This window comes from Equus quagga, chromosome 8 (assembly GCF_021613505.1).
Source record: "Equus quagga isolate Etosha38 chromosome 8, UCLA_HA_Equagga_1.0, whole genome shotgun sequence".
Lineage (NCBI taxonomy): Eukaryota > Metazoa > Chordata > Mammalia > Perissodactyla > Equidae > Equus > Equus quagga.
In genome coordinates this window covers 32,522,258-32,536,064 of record NC_060274.1, presented here as the reverse complement: position 1 = coordinate 32,536,064, position 13,807 = coordinate 32,522,258, and the positions used below count along the sequence as shown (strand labels likewise).

The 13,807-nt window shown below is 42.5% G+C and overlaps 1 long non-coding RNA gene across 1 annotated transcript in view; it reads left to right on the top strand.

Annotated features, from left to right (window-relative positions):
* The window catches only part of LOC124243990 (uncharacterized), a 50,086-nt gene extending 40,890 nt beyond the window's left edge, over positions 1-9,196 (top strand). Inside the window, exons 2-3 of the long non-coding RNA XR_006889825.1 lie at positions 4,311-4,402; positions 7,079-9,196. This is a non-coding gene — a long non-coding RNA (uncharacterized LOC124243990). The remainder of the gene's footprint in view (positions 1-4,310; positions 4,403-7,078) is intronic.
* Positions 9,197-13,807: the final 4,611 nt, after the last annotated feature.

Below are 13,807 nucleotides of genomic sequence, written 5' to 3'. Positions count from 1 at the left end.
ATGTTCTGGGTAAAGGAAGGGAAGAAGAACTTAGTGAGGGCATCAATATGCCACCCACTCCCTTAACACTTAGAGCCCTTAGCTCACCGCATCCTGAACATGCAGATGAGCAGGCAGTAGAACACTATGGCTGAGAGTGTGCGTGTTGGCATAGAAGCAGAGTTGGCGCCCATGCCAGCCATACTACTTGGGTTGTGTATGATCTTGGACAAGTTACTTAACATCTGAGTCTCAGTTGGCTCAGAGAATGGAGAGAATCTCTCCTATAAAATGGAGACAATAACAATGGGGTGTGAGGGTTAAATGACAACATGTGCAAAGTGCTTAGGGCTGCACCTGACAACACAGAACAAGTGCTCAATAAATGACAGCGATTAGTATCTTCACTTTAATAGCGCAGAGGGACTCAATAATCTGAGGTCAGATTATTCTGAGGTCAGATTATTTAGGGTGATTATTCAGGAGGTGAACCTCAGGTCTTTTGACTTTGATTCTTTGGTTAGGAGGGAGCCCGTGGCTGGGATGGCCTGACGAGCAGAAGTGGGCCAGTAAGCCAGTCCTCCAGCCAGCTCTTTGTGGACAGTCCACAGCTGGAGAGTCATCTCTGTATTTAAGACATCCTCTCAGTAAAAAAATGCAAATCCCTCTAGAAGAGATAATAGATGGAATCTTGCATGTAATGTTAAGTGTCAGGCACTGTGTAAAACTTTACCCACATCATCTCATTTGACTCTCAGGGTGACTCCCTCATGGAGGAATTTTTATACTAGTTTCCAGGTGAGGAAACTGAGACCTGGGGAAGTGAAGTGACTTCCTCAAGGTCACACAGCCATTTAGTGACAGGGATAGACTAGAACCCTGGATTCCGACTCCAAGTCCAGTGTTTTCCTCTGTACCCCAACCAGCTCTCTCTCAACGTGCCGGGTAATCATTTGAACAAAGTAGTAAAAAGGTATATTGAAGGCTTCTAGTTCTGGTCCTCACCCAGTTCTCGCTGTTTTCTAGGTGACCTGAGTCACTCACTCAATGGTTTTGATGTTCTGTCTGGGAAAGAGAGATGACAATTCCTAAGCTTTGCCTTTGTTGGTCTGTTGTGAAGACCAGTAAAAATTAGCAAAGCTCACTGACAGATTAAAGTTTCCAAGTTGAAAAGAGTAGTTTGAATCCTTCTGCAGCCACGTATTAGGTCTGTTAAAGGTAAGAGTTGGGATTTCCAATGGCTTTGATAATTTCCATCAATTCCTTTCTGCAGAATTTGACTGCTTGTTCTCATTCCATTCCTAATTCTTTCCCTTTTTTCTGTTTTAACTATATTTTCCATCTGTCAGTTCATTCCTTCTAATTTCTCCCCATGTCTAGCAATTGTCATTCCCCATATGTCCACATTAAATCTACCATCTAAGAAGAAAAAAAATAAGAAAACAAAACTAGAGAAGACTCAACATTAAAATGTAGTTTGAAGTTAACACTTCCACTTCCAGCCAAAATATAATACCAGGGACCAGATTTATACTCCTTCTGGAAACCACTAAAAAAGTAGATGACAGGGGCCAGCCTGGTGGCCCGGTGGTTAAGTTCGCATGTTCTGCTTCAGTGGTCTGGGGTTCGCTGGTTTGGATCCTGGGTGCAGACCTACACACTGCTTATCAAGCCATGCTGTGGCAGGCATCCCACATTTAAAGTAGAGGAAGATAGGCACAGATGTTAGCTCAGGGCCAATCTTCCTCAGCAAAAAGAGGAGGATTGGTGGCAGATGTTAGCTCAGGGCTAATCTTCCTCAAAAAAAAAAAAAAAGTAGACCACATATATGAAACAACTGTTCTCAAAACATCAGATACCAGTCAAGGAAGGATAATGATGCCTGAGGTTGGGAAATAAATGAAGTGATCCCTACAATGCCTTAACTTACTATCTGGACAGAGTTTTGAGGCTGTGGTGTAGAGAGAAAGAAACCAGATCCTGGCAGTTTCCCTAAATTGTGGCGATGGAGTCACTAGTTCAGAGGGGCTGCTAGATTTCATAGGGAAGAGTATCATATCAGAGAGGAGAAAGTTGCCCAGAAAGAGAACTCCAGGATCAACAGAGTGTCTGCCTTGAGTATTTGAGTATTGATCTGCTCATGCATATTAGGAAAAGATCTGAGACCAGGGGAAGAAACACTCAAAAGGATTAGAGGGAACAAGATCTGGGGTCACACAGGACCAGGAATAATTCCTGTCCCCAATAACCAGTGTGGAAAACCTCATAATTTACATGCCATTTGGAAGAATACTTAAGAGAGTCTTGCATCAATACTGGGGGGAAAAATTATCCCTCCACTATATGCTGCTCTTGTCCTGCCTAAAAAAGCTTAAAAGCAAGACCTGAAAGGATCAAACTTTTTCCAACTAATTTAACTGTGTCCCAGAACAAACACCAAGCATATTTTTAGGAATATAAAAATATCCAGCACCCAACAAGGTAAAACTTACAATGTTCAACATCCAATCAAAAATTACTGGGCAGGCAAAGAAGCAGGAAAATACACCCCATAATCAGAGAGACGATCAATCAATTGAAACTGACCCAGAAGTTACACAGACGATAGAATTAGTAGATAAGTACATTATAATAGTTATTATAACTGTATTCCATATGTTCAAGAATTTAGAGGACAGATTGAGCATATTAAATAGAGACATGCAAGTAATAAATGAAACCCAAATCAACCTTCTAAGATGACAACTAGAATGACTAAAATGAAAAATCTTGTCTATGATTACCGAATGGGATTAATGGCATATAGACAGTGCAAGAGAAAAGATTAGTGAACTTGAAGACAGCAATGGAAGCCATGAAAATGAAACACACAGAGAAAAAAAGACTTCAAGTGGCATAATATACAGGTAATTGGATCCCCAAGAGGGAAGGCAGGCATGAAAACTAATTGAATAAATGGATATGGATTTTCAAAGTTGATGAAAATTGTAAACACATAGATCCAATAAGCTCAATGAACCCCAAGCTCAGGAAACAAGAGGAAAACCACATCAAGGCACTCCATAACCAAATTGCTTCCATTCAGAGATAAAGGGAAAATTTTAAAAGAAGCTAAAGGAAAAAGATAAAAATGAAAGTAGATTTCTCATCAGAACCAATGTAATCTAGAAGACAGTGGAACAACATTTTTAAATTACCTAAATAAAAAGTTATGATCTTGGATTAGGCAAAGATTTCTTAGCTACAACACCAAAGGCCTGATTCATTAAAAGAAAAAGTATATTGGGACTTCATCAAACTAAGAACTTTTGCTTTTAAAAAACTGTTAAGAGTATGAGATGACAAGACACAGACTGGGAGAAAATATTTGCAAATCATATATGTGACACAAGACTTGCCTCTAGAGCATATAAAGAAATTTCAGGACTCAGTATTGTGAAGATAAACAATCCAATAAAAAATGAGCAGAAGATTTGAAAAGACACAATACCAAAGAAGATATATGCATGGCAAATAAGCACATGAAAAACTGTTCAACATCCTAAGGAGAAATGCAAATGAAAATCACAATGAGATAACGCTACACAACTATTAGAATGTCTAAAATTGAAAGACTGGACTACCAAGTGTTAGCTGGGATGTGGAACAACTGGAACTCTCATATACTGTTGAGGGGAACATACAAATGGTACGACCACTATGGAAACCAGTTTGACAGTGTCTTAAAAAGTTAAACATACACCTAGCATATGACTCAGCCAATCTACCCTAAGATATTTTCCCAAAGGAGATCAAAGTGTATGTCCATACAAAGAATTTTACATGAACGTTCATAGAAGCTTTGTTGATAATAGGCCAAATGTGGAAACAACCCAAATGTCCACTGGCATGTTAATGGGTAAACAAAAAAGCAATGAACATTGATACACACAACAACATGGATAAAATTCATAATAATTATGCTGAGTTAAAGAAACCTGACTCATCCTCCCTCAAAAAATAAAAAGTTGTGTCCTTTATGATTTCATTTATATAATGTTCTAGAAAATGCGAGATAATCTACAGGGACAGAAAACAGACAAGTGGTCACCTTGGGGTGGGATTTGGGGAGGTGTGGGATTGAGGGATAACTAAGGGATACAGGAAAATTTTTGGAGTTGACAGAGATGTTCTTTGCCTTGATGTGGTGATGCCTACATGGGTGTGCACATATGTCAAAACTATCAAGTTATAGACTTTAAATGTGTGCCGTTTATTGTATTATCAGTTATACCTCAAGAAAGCTGTTTATAAAGAAGACACCATGAGCTATCTTTTCTTTCATCCTTCAGGGCTGCTATTGCAAATCTGGTCCTCCAGCATCCACCTGTTCTCTGCACCTTCAGTACCCTTCAATAAATCACACCATTTCTTAAAAATAAAGGTAATTGGGAGAAAGGAGAAACCTCCTAGCAGTTCTAATGTGTAGCGATCAGAGATGTGTCACAGCCGTTGGAACTATGGTCCGTAGATGGGCTGGCTGACATAGTCCACGTTTTTGCTTTCGGCAACTTGGAGCTGGCCGTGGGTCCCAGATGCTAAGTCCCAGTGTGCCCTTTGCCTTGTCCATTCATTAATTACTTGCTTATGAGTTAGTGGGCTTCTGCCTCCTCCTACTAGATAATAAGAGGGCCTTGGTCTGTTTTGATCACTTCTGTGTTTATAGCAGAGGTATAAATATCACACAGTAGATGCTCATTAAGTCTTTATTAAATGAGTGATTAAGTTTTATTGTGTCTGTATAGAGCATATATCCAGATATTTGAGAATCCTAATGGTAAAAGGCCCCAAACCATCACAATTTCACTGGTTTAAAGGTTTTCTAGTCTTTAACCAATGTTTAGGTTTTATTACAACCACCACAAACTCACCCTAAAGCATAACTTCCTGGATCACACAATGCCCCTATTTCCCCCTCATTCACACTCTTGTGCAAGTAAATGAAGAGGACTCTATCATATGATCCTTATTTAATGAGTCCATATTTCTAATTTCTTCTCTCAGAATTAAATCTGACCTTGTGACACTCTGACAGTGATGTGGCAACAAAGATAAATAGGATCGATTCAAGTTGAACTCTCTGGGCTGGCCCTTGTAAGCTGCCTAGGGCATGAGTGCAGTTAAATGGGAATGCTGCACTCAGGAATATGTCTACTGCTTATCCAAATAACCAAAATTGAGCATTTAAGCAACTAAGTCATTTCACTGGAGAACAGTTTTGTAAGAGAGATCGAGCAGCAGAAAATCAATGACTTCTTTAGGACTTTTCCTATTCCAGAGGCAGAGTTCACCACCTGGGGGGTGTGCAACAGAAACATGAAACCTGAGTACAGTCATGCATTACTTAGCGACAAGAATACTTTGTGAGAAATGCATTGTTAGACAATTTTGTTGTTGTGTGAACATCATGGAGTGTCCTGAAGGGGGACAAAATTTGCCACTCCAAACTGTGTCTCTTTAACCACCCTCTTAACTGCCTAAAAGAATTCAGATAAAGAAACCTGTCTCAGGAAGTGAGCTAACACCTTATCATCACACAAACTAGGTAGCAGACAGGAGGAACCTAGAAAAGCCTGTTTGCTGGGCTCCCCTCTGGGTTCTTCTGTTTCTGTGTGGCCAAACACTTGTTTTGTAGACGTTTGCTCCTTTTCACCTACCTGTGAATTGCCTTCCTTCCCTTTGAAGTCCCTGACTCTCCCCACCCCCAACATCCTCTTTTTTCTTTAGCTGAGGATGGTATTTAAGGTGAGGGCTTCAGCCATTTTGGCGAGTTACTTGGTTTTCCGGGGTTTCTCCCACATAAACATGTTATTAAACTTTTGTTTTTCTCTTGTTAATCTGTCTCATGTCAATTTAATTCTTATACTTGCCAGAAGAACCTAGAAGGGGAGAGGAAAATTTCTTCCACCCCTACAGTACTTACACAAACCTAGATGGCATAACTTGCTACACACTGAGGCCACTTGGTACTAATCTTATGGGGCCACTGTCAAGTATGTGATGTGTCATTGACTGAAACATCATTATGTGGCACATGACTATAGTTGTTGAAGGGGCAGGGTTGTCTGACTGACTACATTCTCTAAATTGTGCCTTACACATTGACATACTAATCCAGGGGAGTCATTAAGCACTTATCATAAGTGGTATAGAAGCTGACAATTTTTGCATGCTTCAACACCCATGTATAATACTTAGTCATGTCTGTACTTTGCACATGAACACCCACTTGGATAGCCATTTTTTTCCCGTAAAAAATGAGTCATATATTCCATCAGATTTGCAAATTTAGCCTTCCTGAATGGGATAGCAAAAGGGGATCCCTTGACATCCATTGCGTGATTGAATTGGATAGTTATGGACCTACCCATGTAAAAGGATTCAGACTTTCCTCAGTCTGTCTTCAGATTGAATTGAAAGCCCTTTGCCCATGTTCAGTTCAACTTAACAAACATAGTATTTCATATCAGACACTGTGAGACATATGACTGAAGGAAAATTGCTTCCCAAAGATCACCTGTCATGGATACAGTAGACTGACCCTCAAAATCCACTTTCCTAATGATGCCTTGTTTTCTGGAAGGTCATGAAACCATTTAGTAGGCGAAGATCAGCGTGGTTTAAAATGAAATAGAAGCATAAAGAAAATATCAGAGTACATTACACTTAGTAGGGACAAATAATGTTTCATGAAGTTTTGTTTCATTTATTTATATATGCGTGTGTGTGTGTGCTTACACTGGGTTGTGATGAAATGTGTGTTCGTTATAGTAGACTGCGGTCAAAATGTTTGACAGACACTGCTATGATGCACCTTCCTGAAGTGCCTGACTCCTCTGCAGCTGGAGTTCTGGATAGCACTTAGGTTCAGCCAATCGGATGTACTTGCATGAGATTTGGAAAATGTGAGGGTTAATTTTATGTGTCAACTTGACTGGGCCAAGGGGTGCCCAGATACCTGAATAAACATTCTTCTGGGTATCTCTGCGAGGATGTTTTGGATGAGATTAGCATTTGAATGGTAGACTGAATAAAGGAGATTACCTTCTCTAATCTGCAGGTGGACCTCATCTGATCAGTTGAAGTCTTGAATAGAATAAAAAGACTGACCCTCCCACGAGTAAGAGGGAATCTCGCCTGCCTACCTGCCTGCCTTCAAACTGGGACATTGGTTTTTTCCTGCCTTTAGACTCAAACTGATCATTGGCTCTTTGTGGGATTCACGCCTGGCAGCCTTTGGACTGGAAATACACCATCAGCTCTCCGGGTCTCCAGCTTGCCAGCCCACCCTGCAGATCGTGGGACTTGTCGGCCTCCACAATCATGTGAACTAATTCCTTATAATAAGTCTCTTTCTGTATATATATATATTTTTTATTGGTTCTCTTTCTCTCGGGGATCTTGATTAATTCGGAAGGTGAAAGGTGCATCCGTTGGGTCTACTGCTTTCTCTGGCCAGCACACTGTGGTAGGCAGAATTCTCAAAACAGCCCCCGAGGTCCACACCCTAATCCTGAGAACCTGTGAATGGGCTGAGATCCCACTCCTGTGATGCTCTGGTGCTATGTGGCTCACTGGATCTTAAAATAGAGAGATTGTCCAGGTGTCCCTAATCTTATCACATAAACCCGGCTAAAGGCAGAGAGTTTTCTCTGGTTGGAAGGGTAGTGGAAGTCAGAGGATTAGTGTGAGAGGGAGTCTAGATGAGGGGTCTTGCCACAGGCTGTGATGCTGTGATGGGGCCTGGAAGGAAGCCTCTGGAAGGAACTGTAGATGGCCCATAGAAGTTGAGAGTGACTCCTGGCCAACAGTCAGGAGACAAAGACCTCAGTCCTACAACTGCAAGGAACTGAATTCTGCCAAACCTGAGTGAGCTTGGAAGCAGATTTTCCACACAGCCTGCAGAGGAGCACCCAGCCTGCTGACATCTTGACTTCTGCCTGGAGAGACCCTAAGCGGAGAACCCAGGAGGACCCACCTGGACTTTGGACCTATAGGATTGGGATAATAAGTGGGTATTGTTTTAAGAGCCAGTGGTAATTTGTTACACAGAGTAGAAAACTGATGCACATAGACAAAGAGATGTGGCTTCCTATGGCAGCACTAGCAGAGATTTAGGGGTGAGTCATTGGTGTCAAGAGGCAGGCTGTAGGACGTCTGTTTCAGCTGGTGTAGACCTAGCAGGTACAGTGACTCTGGAGCCAACAGTGCCAGTGGTGGCCTTCCTGTTTCCAGCTTTCCCATTGTGGCAGAGGTTGGGGTTACTCTGGTAGGACAATTCTACTGTGTTGCCCTTGGATTCCAGGAGTGCCGTCTAGACTGTACTTATCCAGCCCTTCTAATGGTTTTGAGCACCCAATTCCTCATATTAAATCACTGCTTAAATATAAGATACTCTGTTATATGCTACTGAACCTTGACTGTTATATCTTCAGATCTCACCTACTTGTTAAATACAATCACATCTGTCAGCTTATTCAAATCTCGGAAGCACTGACCACTTCTTACTTCCTGAAAATCACTCTTCTTTTGTTTTTGATGACATCTCATTCTCCTGGTTTCTCTTATACATTTCTTCTACTAATTTTTACTCTTTTGTTCTGGCTCATTTTCATTCAACAAACAGGTGTTGAGCATGTACCAGGTTGAAGACACTGTGTGTGCAAAGTGCAGGGACCCCATCGAGAACTGATCGTGGACCTTGCCCTCCAGGGACTTGTCCACATGTAAACAAGTAACTTAGTGAGGCGATACCATCTATAATAGAGATGGATAAAATGGACCCTGGAGATCCAAAGAGGAAAACATATAACTCGGGGCGGTCAGGGAGCACATCCCGAAGATGATGGTACTCTGGGTGAGTATTCTAGAGTAGACATGTTTCAGATAGACAAAGTAAGGAAGGGCGCTCCAGTCTGAAGGAACAGAGAGGGCAAAGTCATGGAAGTTTGAAAATGTGACATATTAACGGAATAATGAGGAGTTTGCTGTGGCTGGATTTCTGGGTGCAAATGGGAGATTGGTAGAGAAATAAAGTCAGAATTTGTATAGAAAGTGACATGTGGATCAGATCCTAGAAACAGAGTTTACTGGAGATAGTTATTATACTAAAATTCCTAACCTGTGATGACTATGTACTATATTCAAATAAAGTCTGAACTCCTTTGTTTGGTTAAAAGGATTGTTCATCACCTGACTAACTCTCTAGTATGCTCTCATCCCATTTTCCTCTTTGCTACCTTCCATTCACTCATTTACTCATTCATTTATTTAGTCAGAGAGGTGTGACTGGCGCATATCAGTAGCCTGGGCAGATCATTGAAAGGACTTTGGCTTTTGTTCTAGAGAAGATGGAAAGTCAGTCAAGAGACCTGATGTAATTTACATTTTAAAAGAGTCACCCTGGCTACTGTCTGGAATGGGGTGAGAGGCAAGAGTGTGAGCAAAGAGACGGATAAGGAGGTTATTGTAATAATCCAGAAATGGCTGTAGCTTAGATTGGGATGGAAGTGGTGGAGATAGGAGAAGGGTCATGATTCTGTACTTATTTTAAAGGTAGATTCTGTATATATAATATGATTTGCTGGTGGATTGAATGTGGGATATGAGAAAAAAGCAGAATCAAGGATGATACCAAAGTTTTAGTTTCCATTTGTGTGTTAGGGATCATGGGAAGAGAGGGTTTTAGGGGAAATATCACGGGTTTTTTTTAACACGGTGATTTTGAGATGCCTATCAGACATCCAAGCTCCACTTTGAGATGCAGTTAGATATTGGCATCTGGAGTTAGGGGAGAGTTTCAGGGAGTCTCATGGGTGATTCACTTGGTATTTAAAGCTATGAGAAAAAATATATATAAAATAAAGCTATGAGGTTAGATGAGATCATCTAGGGAGTGAGAGTAGATGAGGAAGATGAGAAGTACAAGGACTGAGCCCAGGTTTTAAACTTCTAGCACATGTGTAAGAATCAACAAAGGAAACTAGAGGGAGTGGCCATGAAGGAGGAAGAGAGATATCAGGAGGGCGTCTAGTCCTGGAAGGCAAGTGAAGAAACATTCAAGAAGGGAGGGATCAAATGGGTCAAGTGCCATGGCAGGTCAGACAGGGTGAGGTCAAAGAAATGATCACTGGATTTTGCAATGTGGAGATCATTGACACGTGACAAGAGCAGTTTCAGCAACACTAGGGGAAAAGCCTGATTGGAGTGGGCTCTACAGAGAATTGGAGGACGGGGACTGTGGGCAGTGGGCAGTGGGTAAGGCAGTTCCTTCAAGGAGTTTTGTTAGAAAGTGAAGGAGAAAAATGAAGGAAGTAGGGTCAAGAGAGGGCTTTTTTACTTTTTAAGATTTGAGAAATAAGAGCATTTTTGTATTTTCCATTTTGCTGATGGAAATGATGATACAGGAGAGTGGGGGAGAATTGCTTGCAGCAATGTCCTTGAGAACGCCAGGGGGCCTCAAGTCTCGTGTCCAAAGAAGAGTTGGCCAAGAGAGGGATGAACAGATCATCCACACTAATGTTGGGGAGAGCAGGGGACGTGGGAATAGATGTAGGTGGGATAGTAGATGTGCTGGCGGGTGACTTTGCAAGTTCTCTTCTCACTGATGCAAGTTTCTCAGTGCAACAGCAAGCAAAGTTATAAGATGCAAGAGAAGAAAGGGCTGGGAACAGATGAAGCTTCGCGGAGAAAGAAGTTATGAAGTAGTAGTCTAGGGGTGTGAGTAAGTAGTCTTGTGACCTCACTTGAGGTCAGCGGCCCTGAAGTAATTATTGCGTGTTCTTCTCCAATCATGTTGGGTGTTGACAGGGCTAAAAAGTGAGTTACATTGCCGTTCTCGCAGTTTCCCACTCCTCCTTTGCCTTTGCGCGATCTCTTCCATCTGCCTGGAATGCCCTCCTTACCCCTGTTGACTCATCTTTCAACTTCTGGCTCTACCACCACTTAAGCCTACTGGGTAGAGTTAATTACTTCCTTCTTGGCACTATTGTGGTGCCATGTACATCCCTCTGTTGTAATCGTTGCCATGTTACAATAATTTGCTTCCCCGTCTCCCCAGTTAGTTTGGCCACACCTTGAGGGTGTCAGTGTGGTCATCTCAATTCCTAGTATGGTGATTGGCCCATGGTTGGCATTCATTAATTGCCTGTTGAGTTGAATTGAATTCCACGGAGAGAATCTGCAGATAGAATTGGTGGGTAGGAGAGGCAGGATCTAGAGAAGGAGAGTGGTGACATTGAGAGCCAGGCTCGGCTGCTTGGAAGGGAGGGAGGCTCTTGCCCCTGGGGATGGGTAAGATAACCGCTTACCCAACTCTAGTGGTGGGATGAAGTGGGGCCTGAACCTGAAATGAAGCCTGTGTAAATTGGGTCAATAACACTGACTTCTATGAAGTTTACTTTGAAGATCAAAAGACACATATGTGGAAGAATTTTGTAAATAAAAACGTACTACACAATGTAAGATATCATTTCTCACAACACTCTATGGCAAGATAATAGAAATGAGTTGAATTTGTATATTTTACTAGAGTATAGTTGTATAACAAAGGAAGAGAAGGATGGGTTAAAGATCAAAAGAGTGGTTGTAGCCATAATCTTCTTGTTGGCCTTTCTTCTCTTAAAAGTCTCTACCGAAGATGTCCTCATGGTCTCTTTCACTTACAGCATGTTTCAGTGCCTTTCATTGTCTCTGAGCCAGAAGCCCTGATGTGACCTACTTTGTGAAGCCAGGTGGTGTCGTAGACAGACAAAAGTGCCAGCGCATTCTGCAAGAAGCAGAGGACAAGGAGCCTGCTGAGCTGTCTGGCTGGGGTCACAATGCACTGGTCTGGGAATGTCCATGCTCAGAAAAGGCCAACCTTCCACAACATTCCAACACTCAGGGAATTTTCTGACACGTTGGCAATCTTAACAATTCCAAAGCCATCAGGTGTTTGATCCCTGATGCTGACAGGAAGTAGGACTACTTTAACACACACTTTGATTTTTATTGTTAGTTAATTAATCATGGGTACTTGTCTTAGTTTCCCCTTCAGTTTCAAGTTTCTTAGGGGCAGCGACCATGTTTTTTGCTTCATATCCTCTGCCCACACATGCCTACCGCAGTATTTTATGAGCACTCAGTTCCCATCTGTTAGTGGTTGGGTTGTTTTTTAGAAGGTGTCAGGCAGCTGTCGCAGTGACCAGGTACAGGCAGAGCATAAAGAGGAAGCGAGCGTGGGGCTTTCTCTACTGTGTAAACCACACGTTGCTTAACCTGAAACCCTGGGAACATGGGATGTCCTGCATGAATGACTGCGGGTTCAGGGCACTGTTATTATACTCCCCCTTCCCAACAATTAAAAATATCTTTATGGCAGATTATCTTCCTTTCACTCCCTAACTTAAAGTAATTTACAGCATTGCCTTTGGGCTACCTGCTCATATGGGATTTAAATTCATAAAAAAGGAAGGTCTAGAAAACACATAGCTGTTGTGTTTTGAGGTACGCCGGAAGGCTGCCTTATTTCCTGACTTTGTGGGGTGCGTTGGGTTACAGCACTGTGTTTCTGGAAGGATTTTCTAAGATGCAAATATATTTCTTGAGCAGAGTAGCGTGTTAGGCCATTATCCTCTAGTGGGAAAGTCTGCTTACTTCCGGTCACATTGATCATAGTAGTCACATTAAGGAGTGAGAAACAGGACAGGTTAGTTTTGATGAGAAAAGGCATCAAACATTCCAGGAACATGGAGCAATGGCCATGGAAAAACAAGATAGGAGCACGGGACGGGGGACTCCAGGTGAGAGTTGTCTCAGAAAGCAGAGACAAGACGCCAGAAGAAAGAGCAAAGACAAAGGCTGTCTGACCTGTAGAGCTCGGCGAGCTTGCTCCGGGAGGGGAAAAGCTCCTTCAGAGTTGGGGGGAGACTGGTCAGTGTTCTACAGGCTCCTCATTACCTTCCAACTCTCACGTGGAAATCCTTTCCCTCCTCCCCTGAAATTCCTGCCCCCATCCTCCCCACTCCAACTATTCAATCCCTGGGCACCACCCACTTTTCACTGAACTCTCGGGAGCCCTGTTATTACTCTTCACCTTGCTCCTGCCTCTGTTGTGGGTAATTTCAGAATCCTGGTACAGTCGTTCCAACAATGTAGCTTCATAGTTCTCTAACTTTTCTCACTCCCACAGCCTTAACCACTAGGTCCCTTTAGCAACTGACTTCCATGGCTGCACTCAGGAATCTCAAACTCAACGTCCTACGTCCTAGTCTCTCGAGAGCCTCCCCTGACTTGGTGTCCTTCTACCTTACCCCACAACTTCTCTTCTTCTGCCTCATAGAGACTTAGAGTCCCTTTCTCCCTCTCTCTCGTTTCTCTGTCTGTTGTCCCTCGCGGCTCCATTTCCCTTCCTGATCCAGTCTACACCCACAGTGTGCCACTTTGTGTCAGAACCTCTTTGTCCCCTGCTGAATCTGCCTTGCTGGCCTTGAACCTTGGAGGAGTCCCACTGTCAGCCCCCTCCTCTCTCATGCTCAACCTACTGAGCTGCTAGAGGGAATCATACAGTCATTGGGGTCACTGCCACTATAATTTTATTGTTGCCAATGTCACCTGGACCCTTAGGACCCCCTGACAGTCTTAAATGGGTTGGGTCACCTCCTATTTCCACTCTCCACAGCAGCTATTTCAAACTTTCGTCATTTTCCTCAACCTATCTCTCTCATCTTTCTCTTGGGAAATGACTGTTACTTCATAGATAGAACTTAGATTACAGATGCTTTCAAACCCTCACTCAGCTTCCTACAAC